Raw genomic sequence first — 19,265 nt, 5'->3', positions numbered from 1 at the left:
AAATTTGTTAATTATCGCATTGTATGAAATACAGCTTTCCGCGGATATTAAAATGATAAATTATAAAATCAAAACATTTTTGTTAGCTAACAAATCTGGTATTAATTTTATGATTTTATTTTAATATTTGTTGAGAATTGTCTGCAATACGATAATATACATGATTTTTCAGTATGGCTGAAAAATGGTTCTAATCCTTTGGGCAACAAAAAAATTCTGCTATGTCAGACGCATAACAAAAACAGTATGTGTTTAGGAAATGCCTTGGTCCATAAACTAAAAGTAGACTTTAAAAGTCATAGCAACGAAGCTAGTAAAAGTGGCTGACTTAGATTATGACGTCAAAAAAATTAACTAATGAGAGGCCAGTATACGCTGTAATTGACCAATGGTAACATTTATAGTGGCCTCTCATTGGTTAATTTTTTTTGACGTCATAATCTGAGTCAGCCACTTTTACTAGCTACCAAAGCAACTAATGGAGTTATAATCCATATTATTTGACTCTAAAAATATATTCGGTTACAAGCCTTAACTAATTTAAAGGCACCAATATATATATTTTAAAGATGTTGTTCTTTTATGTTTTACGAGCGGCTGCGCCCCTAGCATCTAGGGGCTCTTTATTCAAAGAAATAAGGAAAAATAGGCTAAAACCATCCAAGGATCTATAAAAAGGTGCACTATAAATGAGAACTATATCGATTCAGCGGTTAGAGATATCCTTCGCGACAGACAAAAAATGCTTACCACTTTATATAGTAGGATATGTATTTTAGTAGTTAGAAAATTAATCCAAGTATAAGGCAAAATAACCACTACAATAAGATCAACAAACTGATTGGGTTGTACAAACCATCAGTGTCAAAACGTTACCATTTCTTATCCGTATAAATTTTTTTTTTTTGGCGCAATGTATATCAAATTATCTTTTATTATCTAATTCCAAAAGATCATAAGCTAGAGCAATAAAAAAAAAATTTTTTTTGAAATTGAAAACTTTAGCTAGAAATTTAAACTGTGGAGTAACCTATTGAATATATGATTTGTATTATGATGTAGTTATGGGAAAGTAGGCAAACAAATGGAATTTTCATGCAATAATTTGTAATATACACTTTTTCCGTGACATGGCATTGTAATATTTATGATTCTTTTAACAATAGAATACCACTCTTACAACCCCTTCACGCTCCCCTACAACAATCCAATAGATGTATTACCCATGATGGTAAAAACAATAATCTGTCCAACTTAAAGGATAATTTGTCAAGGAGGAAGAGTACATTGGGCTGTTTATTACAAAAGTCCTTTAAGTTTAACTTTGTCATTAATTTGATTATTTCTGTTGAATGTCTAAACGTTTCAGCCACTAATTGTAACCTACAGAATTTTGTGTATCATCATTGGGGATGTACATCAATTTAACGGTTATCCCTTTAGATCCCTGATAATTTCTAGTAGCAAAATGGGATTGTTTATATTTAGTCAATGTTACGGGCGAAGAATATTTTGGCCAACTGAATTTGCCAAAGCTAAGCTTGAAGATAAAAAAAAACATCAAATGCTTTTTCATCCCTATATATGTACAGTTTCTTACTAAGAATGTGGTCGGTTTGTTCCTTCCCTGTGTTCCTATTAGTCCAATAAATAGATTGTTTATCTAGACACTCTATATTCATTCCCAATCCATTCCTATTTTAAAATATGGCTCCAATAGTCCTTTAAAGTATTGGGTATAACAGCTGAATGATTCACTTTACTGCTAAATTCAACTACTGGGATAAACTTCTTTTTTAAATCCTAATTATTGATAATTTACCCTGCTGAGTTAAGTGTCGTTGCAAAAATGAATATATAGTATACATGGATATTATGCCAGGGGAAAAATTGTCGTCAATTTACCTTGCTAACATTGAACTCGTTCTTTGGTCAGTTTGTCCATTCAGTAGGAGGGGAGGGGCTGGGGCAAAGAAGGCAATCGTCAGTTACCCCGCTGCACATTTCACTTTATTAAAGAACATGAAAAAAATGAAACATCCAAGTGTTAATATATCCATTGAGTTCAGTGTCATTGCAAATTAGTTAAAATTATTAGTAAATATTCTTGTAGAACACATTAATAAATGCTATAGTCAAAAATATAAACAAGATAAATTTTGAATTTTTTAACCATTAAATTTTTTAAAAACAATATTTTGAATTAGCAAAGATTAGCAATTTTAAAAAAATTACTTTTAGGTTCTAAACAAAAAAGGTCTAATTTTCTAGGTTTAATTTGATATACTCTTAGAAAAAAACTTTCAAAAAAAGGAAGATAATAATCTAAAACTAAGCAAAAGGTGATCTTTGCAAGATGTTTCAGAAGTTTTTTTTATTGACATACCATCGGAAATTTGGAATTATAGTGTAGACTTGCTGCAAAAAAGGTAATATTAGCTACTTTGTAGGGACATAAATTTAAGTGTTTAAGGAGGGATGAAGGGGGAGGGGTGTCAGAGGTGATGGATTAAAAAATTTAATAGTTTGGGCAGGGATCTAAAGGGATAAGACAATGGCCGATAAATTAATGTACATCCTCAATAATGATACACTAAATTATCCCTTCTGTTGCGTAAAATGAGTGTTGAAACGTTCAACTTAATAAATCAACCAATCAAAATTCACTAAAGTCCCCAAATTGGTAAAGCCAACGAATAAGAAAACGTTATTCTAAAACCCTGGGGACTAGTGTAGCAAACAACCCATTGTCCCCTCTCTTTCTGGTTTTGGGACAATAATAAAGAGTTGGTGGGGGGGATGGGTATGGGGGGAGGGCCGTGACTAAGGGAGAGAGAAAATAATTTAGCAAAGTGGAATACAATGAAAACACAGACAGAAGAGATATTTTTATAACAAAAGATTAACTTTCAATATCAATCTTAATCAAATATTAAGTCTTTCCAGATCATTGTTATACTTAAAATAAAAATATTCTATGGTTGTGGAGCCATTTTTCAAGGCATTTTTTTATATTATTCTTTTGTTGACTTTTATAGATTAAAATAACTATTAAATTGAGATATAAAACAGGATGTTCTAAATATTTTTACAAATTTAAATTTTTGAAAACCTATTATGGCTTTTATGAAACTAGTTTTCTTTAACTTTCCGCCAGTCAAAAGTACTTAGTAAAGAAAATAACACATTTTGTATGAATTATAATACCGACCTAGAAAAACTATACCCCCATCCAACCTCTTTACCCCATCAACTACCGGATCAACGAACTGGCCAATAAATGAGTTAAATGTTTGCAACCCAATTTGGGGACAATTTTTCAACTGTCATAATATTCATGTATATTGTAATTGTAAACTTTGATTGCACAATTGTCTATATTCTGTTCCAACCTGTGGACATGATTTAATTTTGGTCGCAACTTTTAAGATGACAATGCATTACCCCACTAAAAACATTTTATGTGAAGCACTAAAAGATACTTATTTAACTGCTTGCCTGTTTAACGTTGGTTTTTCAGCCAAAATTGCCTGATATTTACATTGAAATTATGACCAAATAAAACAATTACTTCTAGAATACTATATATCGCTATTCTTATAATTTTAAATTATAACTTAAGAATGACAATAATTTCATGATATTACAGATGTGTTACTGATCTTTTCTTAGGTTTAAGGTTATTATTATTTATTAAAGTGTTACTGTAATGAACTTTTAAATTTGATTTCATGCCGAATTTATTTCCGATACATAAGCTTTTTTCTTCTACATCATCTAAGGTGATTTAGGAATGGGGTTGAATAAAAAGAGGGATAAAGGAAGATGTCCATCATAACTATTTTCGGTTCGATTCGCCCCATCTCTTTATGCATTCCCCTTTGAACTGGATTTTTCTGGATTATCTATCCAAAACTTGATAGCGATAAGGTGTTTATACAAGTGCGTGAATGTTTTTTTTATAAAATTGTTAAAAAATGACATCTGTTTGGTTTTCCTTTGCAATTAAGCTTTTTTTTAGGTACAGGGAAGGTTTTTAACTATTTTGGGAGAGTGTATCTCTAACCTCCCAATTTAAAATCACACCCCCAAATTTTTTTCTGAATATTTCTTATTAAAACTCAGTTAAAAAGTAGAAGGGCGGTTGACTTATCCCCCTCCCACCTTAAGAACACCTAGAGGCTTCTTGGGGGCGTCCGTTGCCCCTAGTCTTTCTTAAAATAAAAGCTATGTCTTGCATTTTTTTCAATTAGGTGTTTGATCACGAATTTCATATGGTAAAAATATTTTTCTTTTTTAATTGTTATCCTAATAAGATAAAAGTTATGCTTGAAAATTGTTTTAATAGCTATTATTATATGTTGCATTTTTAGATAAACGTGAGAATTGCGTTCAGAATTGCGTCAGAATTTGCGTCATTTGCGTCATTTCAATTTTCAGATTTTTATTACCCGTCATCAAAAGAGGATAGAACGGTGAGGTGGTAGGTAGGGAAGCTAATTGAATTTACAATTTCAAGTGTTCTTATGATGTAGAGATTACAGTAATAGAGCAAACTATACCTTACATATATTCTGATAATAGATTTATAATTTACACCATATAACAGAAGACCTTTTAAAGTAGTGTTAGGATTTAGGCTTGAATTTTGACTAATTTTTACTAAATTTGAAAATTATGACAAATTGACCTTTTGGGTTAAATATTTCTAAGATTCGTTAAAATGTGTTAACACCACTCCTCTATTCCCCAGTATAAAAATACAATACCCGTAAAATAAAGTCAATCTTAATATAACAAGGATGATTATCTCCATTAGTAACGCAGCCAAACAAGCTTAAAAAGATAACAACATCTATCAGAGTGTAGCAAACCGAAACTATAAGTAGGACAAACAAACATTTACAAATCTAGAGTGACAGCGCTTTTCAAAATAATTTTGAAATTGTAAAATTAAAGATAAATATACAACCATATTTACGTTGATTACATGGCATCAAATAAAAGTGATCATGACTGACATAATGGCGACTTACATAAAGATAATCGAATAAAATTGAACTCATACTGTACTACGCTATATACATGAAAGAGGATGTACAATACATATAGACTGACTGACACACTAAACACAGAGTCGATACCCCCACTAACAAAACAAGAATAAAACAAGGAATTTTAATAATGTTCTTTTAAAAGCATTTAATCTGAATGTTTTGAAACAAAATTCCGAGGAAGCCTTTGAAATATAACAAGTCCGGTAGTTTGCATCTTATACTTAAAAGCAATTTTCAAATACTGCAGAGAATCTTTAAATTCATTAAATTTTTATAACAAAATGTAAAATCTAAAATTATGTCTGTAAATTTAAGATTTCGTAAACTACTCGACATAATTTCAGAAAATATTAATATTAGTCCAAGGTAGTTTTTAGGCTTTTTAAAAAATAAGGAGGAAGGTTTCGCCTTAGACGTCCTAAGGTAAGGAAGGGGGGTAAAGGGGTGATTAACCCCCTCAATCTTTAGACCCCTCATCCCCCCCCCTTAAAGTTAAAAAAATGCATTAGAGAACCCCCTTTAAACATTATAAACCTCTCTTTTACCCCTTCAAAAAAAATGCTTGGATGTCCTTGGGTACAAAGGTCCTATAGTTTGTGAAACCCTAGCCTAAAGGGAAATTTTCCCCAGAGGACTAAGATTCCGTTCCGCCTCAAGCCTACCCTAAATGGCTTTGACCAAAGAGAAGGATGGTGGGCGGGGTAGTTGAGGTCGTTCAAAATTAATTCTTGCTAAAAATTAGATAGTTAATTAAGCTAAATTAAAGTTTAGCTGTTTAATAAAAACACCACTTCTTTTCTTGTTGATAAGATGGATGGAATTATCTATCAGCTTTAAAATAGTTTTCTCATTTCTTTATGACTAACTTTTTCTTTTCACCTGTCAAAAATGAAAATTATTTCGCCTTTGCAGCTACAACCATAGAGGCCTCTAGTAGCACTTTAGAGAAGGGGGGAGGTCAACCCAACAACTTAAAATTGATTAGTAAACAAAAGAAAGGAAAATACTAAATAGTGGGAGGGGTTTATATAGGAACGATATCTCTTAGGAGGGTGGGACTACCCTTCCTAAAATATATGCATATAAAAAAACTTTCTGAAACCTATTAGAAGCTTCAATTTAAAGGAAAGCAATAAAAATTTGTCGGTCGATTAGCGATATCTTGTGGTTCTGTCACAAAAACCCTGTTGCTTTGATTTATAAACTTCAGATTAAATACAAAGGTAGCTATAATTTTGAAATATCATCCGTTGAACATAGCCTAGATAAAGATTTAGTAAAGCAAGTCAAGAGAAAGGTAGAGGATGAAATCATGAAACCAGGGCGCGGCAGCCGCGCGTCAGCCGCGACTAAGCCTAAGATTTAAACCTGCTTGGATGCTTTAAAAAATTGTTCGAAAAAAGGGATTGACATATTTGGGTTAAGTTTGTACTTTTAGCTGATTTTTACATGATTTCCCTGATGTTTACAGGCGGCTGATGAGCCCTGCATAAAACTATCACCATTAAAGACAAACAGACGACATAAGTGACTTGTGGAGTAGCTTTCCAAATAAGATTTAATAAATTTATTAAATTTCTGGGAAAACTGAAAATCATTTGCATAAAATTATCAAGAAGTATCATATTACAAATAATCAAATATTTCAATCAAATATTTTTATTATTTCTCATCGTAATTTATTGGGCAGCAGCGAAGATATTCTATTTTATTTGCAGATGTTATACAAACAATAAAATGATTACTTCTACTTTTCTACAATTACACTCTGTAAGTCCGTCCGTACGCAACGGATAGCTCATAAAATTGTTATAAAAATCTTGTAAAATGTCATTTGGTCTAAAAATTACAAATTGTTACCATACTTAATAGATTTTAATGAACGAATAAGCTTATTTCATTATAATTGTTTATATTTTTGTTTATGATAGAACATAATCCTTATTATGAAACTTACTACAAAAGAATGAGCTATGGGATTATTCTTAATTCTTTTTAATAGGATTCTAATATAGAACTTGTATAAGAGGTGTTCACTAAAAAAATGTAAAATTACAATATAATCAAACATTCTTTGTAACCTTCATTTTATAAAAACAAGGATGACAACATCCATATATTCGAAAGAGAATATGCTATTTAATGATTTAATGGCAATTAATCAATGGCTTATAATAAACATAAATCTTATAAAAATAGCAAAAAAGTCTTATTAACAGTAATTTTCTACACATTTTTAAAATTCCTTAAGATTTTTTTTTGTAACAGTAAACATAGAAAACAGTTAAAATTACCAGCATGATTACTTTTCTGCCAATACGCAGGGACACCACGCAAAAATTTGAATGGGCTTCTACTCAACAGCTGTGGTATTTGTTAGTTTATTTTTAAAATTATCATTTTTAGCTACGAAAATATGGCCTTATTAACAATTTATGACAAACGCATCTATATTACGGAAAATAATGATAATTATAATCTACTTAAGAGTAATTTTGTTTATGATCATTGATCATAAACAAATTTATCGTCCATTGTCTTATCCCTTTAGATCCTTTGTTTAAAGCAGCATTGTAATTATAGATAGGACGGGTGTATTGCATCTGTGCGGCTGGTCATAAAAAAAACCAAGATGACAACATCCATAAATAGATATTTTAAGAAAATCTAACGTTTTAAAAATTTTCAAAAGTAGCGCAGCAAGAAATGTAGGCTGACAATATACCTCTGTAATAGGAATCTTCTTCAGATGCAAATCATGTTTTTCAGCTGATACAGTTTCATTTTTTGTATAAAATTTCTTGGGCAGACGTACGGACAGATTCTAGTTATAGAGAAGACTCGATACTTTCAAGGAATAGAATTTTCTATGACATCACATGAGTATTCGCCTATTGACGGAGGTGGCTTGGCCCTTAAGACTTCAAAAAGGTATTAAAGCAAAGTTCAATGTAATTATCTTTGGTACGTTATATTCCAGATTTTTAGTAAAAGTCTTCAAGGTTATTAAGCCATCAAATAAGAAAATGCTATTATAAAACTTTGGGGACTAGTGTAATAAACAGTCCAAGACCCCTCCTTCCCTGAATTTTATTAATGGTTAATAAATGAATCTTAATATAGCTGCGATACTTAATGGTTCAATTTAGCTAAAAATGCAAAATATTTTGACACAAAACTAAAATTACAACAAACTAGAAACTTTTATTTCTTAAGAAAAACAACAATTTATTGTCAACAGATTAAAAACTTATTTTTCTCATTTTTTTTCCAGCAGACATGAAAGGTTCAAAGTTTTCTTTATAAGCAGAGTAGTTACTCTCTAATTAGGGTCTGTCCGTCAAAAACAGATTCTTTTTGATTTTCGGATTTAAAAATGTCGACTGCTGAAAATACTTTACTTTGCAGTTATATTTATTTTTATCAGTTCTCTCATTCGTTGGCTTAAAACTTTGGGAACTTTTCCTGGATCTTGATGGGTTTGATTCAAACTAACTAGCAGTTTCTAAATTTTCTAAGAACGATAAATTTTGTTTATCAGCATTGGGGATGTACATCAATTTATCGTCTAATGCATTATCCCTTTACATACCTGTTTCTCAATTAAAATTGTTAGTCTTTACAACTAAACTGGGGGGGGGGGGGGGGGAGGGGAGGTCGTAAACACGCAAATAGAGGCATATTAGTAAATTTCTATGGACTCTGTTTGTCCTTGTTTTGTTTTACTAGGTTGATTGCCTTTTTGCATAAAATGTATTAAACCACAGCTACTCTTTAGGTTATTTTTTCCTTTCATTTAAATTATTTTGATTTTTTTTTTAAACAGAGATGACAACATCCACATGAAGTGAAGCTCATCCTACTTTAATAATGGAGTTAGGTTTTTTGTTCGTCCGTTCAGATCTCGCTAATACCCGAATAACGGACGGGCTGACAAATTGACAAATATTTAGAATTATACAGTTGCTTCGCTACTAAAAACTTACGTTATTAAAATTATCAACCAACCTGTAAATTTAAAATTTTTACATATATTCCATTTTGTACATATATAAAAGAAAAGAATATTTCATAAAATGTAAAGTGTTTATTTCTGTTCAGTTTCATATTTTCCTTAGGTTGGTTTTTGGCTATTTTCAACCTTTCTCAGAAAAAACAGATTATATTGAACTTTAATAATTACTTGTAGCTGGCTAATATTTACCCAATCCTCTCCTATTGGATGAACAAACTGACCAAAATATAATGTCCATTATTAGCAACCTAAATAAACGACAAATTTTTCCCCTGTCATAATATCAACGTATATTCTATATTGATTCTTTTAACACATAAATATAAAATTAAACAAATATAAAAATAAATTGTCATAATTAAGTTTATGTTTTATTTTCAAGAAAACTAAGCAGTAATTAAAATCACTCAATTGACTATCTTCATAAATACCGTAGTTCAGTGTTGATTAATGTCTAATTTGCCTTTTTTCGGCCTAAATTTTCTGCGTGGAATAATTTATATTAAACTGTTTTTAATTTCTGTTTTGATTGTCGGCCATTTTCTTTAGAGAATTAGTGCCGCGGGGTTGGCAAAAAATGTGTTAATTGTGCTTGAATGAATAATCTATATAACAAGGATGACAATATCCATAAAAGTAATCAAATCAGCTAAAGTTACAAACACACAACTCTGTTAAAAATAAAGACATTAAAAGTATATTTTTGAATTCTGCAAAGAAAAATCAACCACAAAAATGCTCTATTTGCTAAATTAGTAATAGAGACGTATTTTGAAATTTGGGCTATATAAAATGCCTATTTGTGCTAGGAATCACCATTAATAATAAAAACCTCTTGTCATATAAAGTTGCTACTCTTTGTATATTTTACCTTGTAATTACAAGAATCATCATAAAGATGTAAAATCACCCAAACTTTTTCAACTTGAATAAATTTACAAAGCTCTGTCATACGTGTTAAAGATAAATAGATAAAGTATAGAAAAGCTTCGCTTTTAAAAATGATAGGTAAATTAGGTTGGTGAATATTCTTTATAATAATAATCATAATAAACCACTTAGCCCTGCGGTGGGAGGGGTAAATAGGGGATAATAATCACTTGGACTCAAAGAAAATGAGGAATTTTTAATGGTTTAACCATCCCCCCGCCTATAAAGTATTAAAGTTAAATGGGTTGTAAGAAGGGGGGGTGGGGGCAACCATAGAAAAAGAGACATTCAAAAATTCCAGTCCGCTTCAATGCCTTCTCTTTATTGCTTAAAGTCCATTTAACTCCCTTTCCTCTCTACCCCCACCCCCTTCCTCCTGCTCACTTTATTTTCTCCCCGCTCTCTCTAAATTCCCTCTGGGAAGAGAGGGGGGGGGGGGGGATCATCGCCCCGCACGGAACCGAACATACCGCAATGTTTTGCTGTTTAGTAACTTTGTCTCTTTGACTGGTAGACGAGACGATTATAATTTAGATTTGTATGACATGTAATTGTCATGTAAGTGTTAAAAAGTGACATTTAATTATGATTTAAATAATAATTTTATACGGAAAAGTGACAAATTTATGTTGTTAATAATTTAAAAGATTTAAAATTTAAAGGTGATTTCATTTTTTTCTAAATTATTTTAATTTCTATTTTTTAAAAACAAACTAAACTAACCGTTTATTACCTATCCAACAAAGTAGTAAGTTTTTTTTTGTCTTGCGTTCTAAGTTTAGGGTTTTGTTTTTTCTGCCCACTTCATCAAAGTAAAAAATTTATAACCCCGATTTTTTTGTCATAATCAAAACTGAACTTTAATCATAGTCTTGCCTGTTTTACATTTTTAATAATTAACTTTTTTCGGTGATTTTTGAAGAAAAGAAATTTTCCACAAAACTGTTGTTTTCAGCTTGGCACCCTGTAAATAGAAAAAGTTTTCGCTTTTTGTAATCAGAATATAATTGAGTCTAATTTAGTTTTACAGTTTTTTTTGTCGGGGTTATCTTTGTCTAGAATAAGAGTAAGACCCTGTCCAACTTTTGGGCTAATATTATATCAACTTAAGGCAATAAGCGTTTGGAAATGGAATGTCAACACCCTCATTTATAATTAAATTATTAAGGGCTTGTCATTTTTTATGTCCTACAGATTTCACACACCCTGGCAAAATCCTGTGCATGCTATTGCTTAAGACTCTTGATTATGAAAATAAACTTAAATAATAAATATAAATTAAACATGTTAAATAAATCGATATGTTATTGCTTGCACCAGATTTTCATGTACTCTGATAAAGTAATACTCACAGCTTGCTAAAGATAAAGATACCCCCAATCCCTCTTCTCCTGTCAATATATCTACAACATATATCCTATATCCATTGGTGAATATATGTCAATCGTGACCACTTTCTTATTGTCGACATAACCTATTAAAATGTATACAAACACAATGCTACTAGGTTTAACAGGGAAGGAGAGGAAGACAAATGTTTTTGGATATTCTGATCGATTATCCAGATATGTTTGTGTTTTTTTATGAAGCTTTTTTAATTAGATATGGGGAGTCAGGGAAAAGGGATAATCAACACCAAATTTTACTATAAAATTATTATTTTTTAATAATATTTAATTTTGAAGACAATTTTTTTTGTATTTGTCATAATATTGTTTAAAAGCATGCTACAATAAGTTTTAATTAAAAAATTTTGGTTGGCTAAAAGTTTTTCTTTCGATGTATAATTCCTTGTTCCTGGATACGGGGAATAACAAAAAAATATATAAATATTTATGGGCAGAACAAAGATTACTAAATTTTGTACAGGCTAGCCTGAACAAATTGTGTCAAGTTTCAGAATTACATAAAATATTTAGGTTTGCCTACGACTCTTAGGGATAAGACAATGGCCAATAAATTAATGTGCATTGACTTACGAACCAGGTTAAGATGACCAATATTATATCTTTTGTAGATTAAAACTATTGTTAGAAAAGTTTAGAAAAGATAATTTGAAAAATGCTTTAAAAATAATATTTTGTAATAAAACCAGCTTAATTCTTCTTTGAATCCTTTCCTTAAAACTAAAGCATTTTGTGTTTAAGTGTATTTATGATAATTAAGACCTCTGAAGCGGTTGCAGGAATAGTTATTTTACTCTTTTAGAAATGACACAAAAAAAAACAATTTTAAAACAACGTTCTGTAACAAAGAATTTTTAATGTTCAATGTTATACTATATTCCTATTGGCTGATGTTATAGTATTCTTCAAATCAAAAGAAATTTTTGAAAATTAAAAAGGGACCCATCCGAATGCTTTCTTTGATAATGAAGGTGTCTGCAATAAGCAGGGAGGGAGGGGACAATGACATTGTACTGAAAATTACACTGGTACCCGAAATTTCACAATCCCATTATCTTATTTGATGGCTCTAAAACTTTGACTGGTTAGTTCAAAACTATTAGTGTCCTAACTTTTCAACAACAAAAATGATCTACATAGGAAGTACATTAATTTATCTTCCAATGTCTTATCCCTTCAGATCCCTGACAAAACAGAACAACAAAGCCTAAATGTAAGAGAAAATATATATTTGAATTGGATGACTGATTTTCCCGTAAATTATAAACATCAACTTTTAGTAATGTCCACACAAAACCCATAAATAGTATGATTGAACTATGCTATTCAGAATTGATTTGTCTTAGTCCTGGGCAGGGTTTTAGCCATTTTTGGGGCCGTTAGGTATGTCACCTAAATCTACTGTTACAAATTCTAAAAAATGTTGTAACACAAAAACACCAAGGTAAAGTTAGGTAAATAACATATAAACACAACAAAAGATATTATCAGTTAAAGCAAAAATATTTTCGATAAAAAAACAATTATTATAAAAATTTTATCTTCCTTCCAAAATCTTTAATGTTAAGTCACCATTAAAATTACCTGTATATTTATTTTAGAAAAAAAACATCAATTATTTATCACACTTAATTACTAAATATGTATAATATAAATTTTCCACTATTAGTAGCGAATCTACTATATAACTAGAACATGGCTGTATGGTTTTTCCTTGTCCGTCTAGTTGAAATTCTTTTAATGCACTTTTAAATTATGAGATGAGTGATTGTCTGCTTTTTTTGTGTTGATACTTGTTGGTATATTTGTTTGATGCACTATTATGGAAGGTATTTTCCTTATTTATTCCCATAATTTAAGCATATTTAATGAAATTATTTATGAAAATATAGGCTAATTAAGAGCTAAGTAGGAAATGGAAATGGTTATAATCGTTTATAGCTACATCAAATAATCACAAAGGACACTTTTCTAAAATTTTAAGAGCGACAGTCTACGGTTTTAGTATTTTTGGACAAGGAGGGAAGAGACATTGGGTAGCTTATTACACTAGTCCCCAAAGTTTCTAACGTTTACTTATTCGTTGCCTTAATTACTTTGAGGACTTTAATTGAATTTTGATTGGTTTGTTCATTAAGTTTAGTGTCCCAACTTTTCTATCACTAATTGTAATCTACAGAAGGGATATTTTTTGTAATCATTAAGGGGATGTAGATAAATTTATCGGCTATTGTCTTATCTCTTTAGATCCCTGGGTTTTTGGGTAGCTTTTTTTGTGGTTGCTTTGAATACCAAGTTTATACCTACCTATAAAAATGCCGCCCATACCATAAAATAATTAAAATTTATATAATAAATCTGCCAAGTTCTAATACCATCCAGCTCCATCTACTGAGTGGTTTCAGTGATCATATCCAACATACAGACACAAAAATCTAACTACTTTATAAAGGATACTAACTAAAACTCATAAAATTGGATAATATGAAATTTGACAACCGAACACTTTCGCATATGACCCACAAAAGACTTAATTGATTGATTGAAACAAAATAGACTATAATTGCTTTTTGGTGGATTAATTTTCAAAGGGGAAAGCATATTTATGAATATAAATTAATTTACAATTTATCTTGTTTTCTTTGTTGATATTAGACAGCATGCCTATTTTCTAATATTTCAATATACTATGACTTTAAATATTGTTTTTTTGTTTATTAAATTATTATAAATTGTCACCAACAAAGAAAATAATAGGATTTTTATAATTTATGACGGGTTAAAAAGTTAAAAGGAAATATTTTGTCTTGAGATGAAGTATCCCTGCCGGTGATTAGGACCTAAACAAAAATAAATGGGGTTGCAGGAGGTCCCTTGGGGGTTTAGTGTGTGTTGTTCGTTTAAAACAACAAATTATTTAAACTTTACAATGTTGCTTTCAATAACAACATATAACTTCTAATTAAGGATTTTTTTACTTTGAGGGGGTTAAGGGAGGGGTTCATAACAAGTTTTGAATTTTTTTTTGGAGTGGGAAGGGTAAGGGGTAAGTTCTAAATATCTTTATCAATATTAATTTCATGTTTAAGATAAAAATTTATATGGAATTTTAAAGATGTAACCTTTAACACTGTTGATTTATTAGCAATTTATGTTGAAATTGACTGCTTTCTATCTAAATCTTAATTCTAAATCTTAATTTAATATTTGTCAAATTAAATCAGCATTTTTTGAAAAGTTTCATTTTATATCATAAAAGACAAAAATTGGTAAAGTATTTCAGAATTTTACGTATAGCTTAAAAAGTTGGGGCCAAAAAAAGAAAATAAGGGAATTTTTTCTTATTATATTTCAATAATGTAAGGTTTGGTAGTTTATATAGGAGGAATGACCCTACATAAACACTATTAGACCCCCCCCCCCCCAAACTCCAAACTAATTAGTAATCAATAAATTGTATTAAATGAACTAAAAAGTAAGGTCCATAATTATAAGTTTGTATTATTTACGCAGTCTGCTATCATTTAGTATTTATAATTATATATTATTTATGCTTAATAAGTAGGTATACTATTTAGAACTATACAAAATAATATCGACAGTTAATTAATAGTAGTTAATGTATGTTTCTTATTTCTGCAATAAACACCACTTCGCCTCTCGCAATAACCCTTTAATTAGTAGCGAAGCTACTGTATAAATAAATTTGTCAGTATTTCTATCCTGAAGTCGGCCTGTCAGTCAAATAATATGATTTTCTAGGTTGTTATTTAAGAAAGACTGAGCTGGATCTTTAAATGTGTAGCCGTAGCCGTAGCCGTAGTCGTAGCCGTAGCCATCGTCACTGCCAGTGCCAGTGCTGCCATTAATGCATGAATTTTTAAATGTTTAAAGTTTTTACGTACTATTATTGTTATTTTTTCTTTTTCTTTTTACTGAAAGTGGTTTTGATTTAAAGGCGTGGCCACGCGTAGCCAATTTGATTTAAAGATCGCTATTAGGTTAGTGGCTGTACCTCTGGCAGCGGCAACGGCAACGGCCACACATTTATAATTTCAGCTCTGTTGTTTTTTATATGAAGATATACTTGTTTAAAACCAACCAAACAAAATTCAACGAATTAGATAACATGGTAATAAAACTTTGGGTACTAGCATAATTTAAGTCTAATATCCCCTCCTTTCCTGCAGGAAGGGAGAATTCAGCGTGAATATGTAAAATTTTACCTCAAAATATTTTTCTTCCTAAAGGTAAAATTATAGAACAATAAAACTGATGTTTAATGTTGAAACGGACAAATTTTGACGGTTATAAATATAATATTTTCATTCTTGCAATGTAACAAATAATCAAAAATTAAGTTTTAGCATATCAAATAGTTGTTTGTTCAAAATACATCTAACTCCTTGGGACTTCGAAGGCTAACTCATCCAATAATCCTGAAAAAATCTCATCATATAATCATGGCCAGGTTCAATATCAAGCTTTTCTGAAAAGTAAAACATGATTTTACCATATTAGGCTTATTTAAATATTTACTAAAAAAGTAAAATTTTTAGTTCATTTTTTTGTTCAAATAGGAGATAAACTTATCATTAGAAAAATATATATATAGTATTGAAGTATATATTGCTTGAATTTTAGAACAACAATTTATTATTCTCTCAATAAAAACCCAAAATACCATTAACAATTCACTCCTTGATATGACTAAACTCTAGAACTAAATTACACACTAAAATGTTGTTAATCTGTCTGTAATTGCCAAATAATTGTAAGCTTTAATTTTTTATGCGTTCCAGTTTTATATAAATTATATATGGAAGGTTTGAACCACCCAATGTTGTGTGGTGTTCCATGATTTCCGCATTTCATTATACAAGCATAGTATTCGATTTTCGCATTTAGAAGGATGCTGTGAGTATTGGTGCAAAAAATATGACGTAACAAAAAACAATAGCCAATGAGAGGCCGTTATTGACCAATGGTAAAATTTATAGTGGCCTCTCATTGGCTAATTTTTTTTGTTACGTCATATTTTTTGCACCAATACTCACAGCATCATTTAGAAGCAATTGAAATAAATCCGGGGAGGGGTTTTAGATTTAGAGATTGGAAGTATGAAGTTCAGATTAAATTGCTATTGGCATGATTTTTTTAATACTTAGATACATTTTGCGGGATAAATATCTTACTATGTTGGGTGATAGATCATTGAATAAGAAAAACAGTTTTAATATTGGAATTTTATCAAAGTTTTTGATAAATAATAGCAGAACAATTTTATCTAGAAGTAAATGAATATAAAGATTTAAAAAATGATTGTTTAAATGCGGTAATTATTGACTTCTAAATTTCTAGAATTTAATTTTATATCCTGTCATCACTGAGTATCATATTAACAGAAGATCAGAGCGGTAAATTAGTACTACAGCTCAAACTGCCTGTTTCTCTTTGCTTTATTCCTTCCAATCTATTTTCTATTTTGCCATAAACTAATATCCTATTATAAACGGATTTTTGTCTGTAGCTTAAGATTTTCATACTTATTGAACAGATTTAGTCCTCCATTTTAGAGAATCTTCATATAAAATTCGTATTGGCTTTAAACTGTTTCATTTTTAGATTTAAGTATTGTAATGTAGTATTAGGATGGTTTTAGGCTATTTTGTTCCCATAACTTTCCATTACATAGTCCCAATGATCTAGGGGTGCAGCTAGTGGCGATGCTATTATAATATTACAATTTTCGGAAATGATAGCTTACCATCTGAACTAAATATCTCTGTAACTTCATTAAAATTTCTAATTATCATATTTTCTTTCAGATTTCTACACCTACAAAGAAAATCAAATTGGTTCAAACTATTCAACAGTAAATTAAAGTTATTTGGAAATATGTTATCGTGATTTTACAGAAGGGCAATAACAAGTAGATTGGTAACATTCCTTAAGTTAGTAATTAGACACTTTATCCTATCCTAACTTGTTATAATATAAAATCCAAGGTGAATAACAAGACTTAACCCCCCAAACAATCTTTCTAAACCACCCCTCCTCCTCCAAAATATTGAACGCCTATTAATGTGACAACATGTAAATTTGAATAGACTCCTAGAGTGGTAAATACTATATAGTACAACAACAACAACAAGACCATAATAAGAATAATGTAGACATTTGGAAGATATGTCCCCCCGCTGCTAGGTCTTGCCAAACAAGGGTCGATATTCTCTATATACAATACATATATATGTGACAGTGATAACATCATTTAACATTTATCTATGTTAGAAAAACAGGAATTTTCTTAAAATTCAAGCAAGCAAGAAACCATCTAGAAGAAGTTCTAAATTTTATTAAGATAAGATCTGCTGCAGCCATTATATCCATGATAATCCTAGTGAATTTAGACAATAATATATATTCAGGTCCTGGCTTTAAGTAAGATTAATCACCCTACTTACTTCTCATAATGTTATGTATAACAAGATAATTATTTGATATAACACAGTATTAATTTTTAAGAAAAACTATAATATGTTAAAGGGTTCTGTTAAATAATAAAAAGAATCTTTGTGAAAGTCAAAGTTATAATTATCTCTAATTGAAACAAAGCTTTATTTGTCTGCCAGTTATATTCCCTTGTCAACTGTTGACTAAATATCTGAAAACTAGGCAGCTGTCTGGGCTGCATGATCGATGCCCTTTCACTAAAATATTACATATTAAGTCTATATATGAAAGTATGTTAATATCCCCTCTCTAATATTGGGGACTAATCATAATAAATGAGAAGGAAGTATTCCATCTGAACGTGATTACGTGATTGTGCCCCCCCCCCCCCGCCCCCCCCCCGTTCCACACAAATCTGGGGAGCGGAAATTAAAGTAATCATCATATAGACACTTTCATATGGAAATATGTAAAAGTTTAAAACTAAAATTAACATTATATAGTGATAAAACTTAAGAATCAAACATTTATTAGTGATAAACAGAAAGTATCTTTTAGCATAATAACTTATTATTAACTTTTGCAGCGTCTAGTTACAAAAAAAGTTTTGATAAAGAATAAGAAAGTTATTATAGAGCTAATCTTTTGATGTTTGATGATAGACAGATTAAATCACACTGCGCAGATAACATTATTAGCTGAATTTTACAACACAAACTTGAAACAATCATTACTAAAACAAAACAATCAAAGAAACGTATCAAAGTTTATAAAAATTTGACCAAAGACTTGAATTAGCGAGGTGTGAAACAAATATAATCAAACTTTGTCACCAAGCTAAGTCTACTTATTTGCTCGCAACTAAAACCTAAATCAAAAAGAATTTATATTTCTTTTGTAGCAGAAAGAAGAAAGAATTAAGAATTCTTTGAGGATATTATTCTTATACTTTTCTGTTCTGGACAAGTCAATTTTCATTTTTATATTTTCAAGAGAGAGAAATATGTGTGGAATATCTGTGAGGATAAACCTGGAGGTGGCCGCCAGGATCTGCCTGCAACTGCCAGAATAATATAAAAAGATCAGAGGGCAGGTCTAACACACACAATTTCTCCGCATAAAAAGGAATGGTTGTCTTTTACAAATGTCTGGCTTCTCAATTTGTTTATTTTATTTCTAGGAATTCTTTATAATTAAAAGGAAAGTTTTTGTAAATTGTAAATGAATGAAAATTTAAAGAACCTAATTAAAAATATAGTTAAAAAGGACCAACACAAAAACTTAAGTTTTCCATGAAAGGTTTGGAATCCGCTTCTTTTCAGAAAAAATCTTATCTACTAAAATGGTTTTGAAGCAATTGACCAGAGAAACATATATAAAAATCATAACTTAATAGTAATA

This window comes from Acartia tonsa, chromosome 4 (genome assembly GCF_053477335.1).
Source record: "Acartia tonsa isolate MP-2025a chromosome 4, ASM5347733v1, whole genome shotgun sequence".
Lineage (NCBI taxonomy): Eukaryota > Metazoa > Arthropoda > Copepoda > Calanoida > Acartiidae > Acartia > Acartia tonsa.
This window is presented reverse-complemented; position numbering follows the sequence as displayed.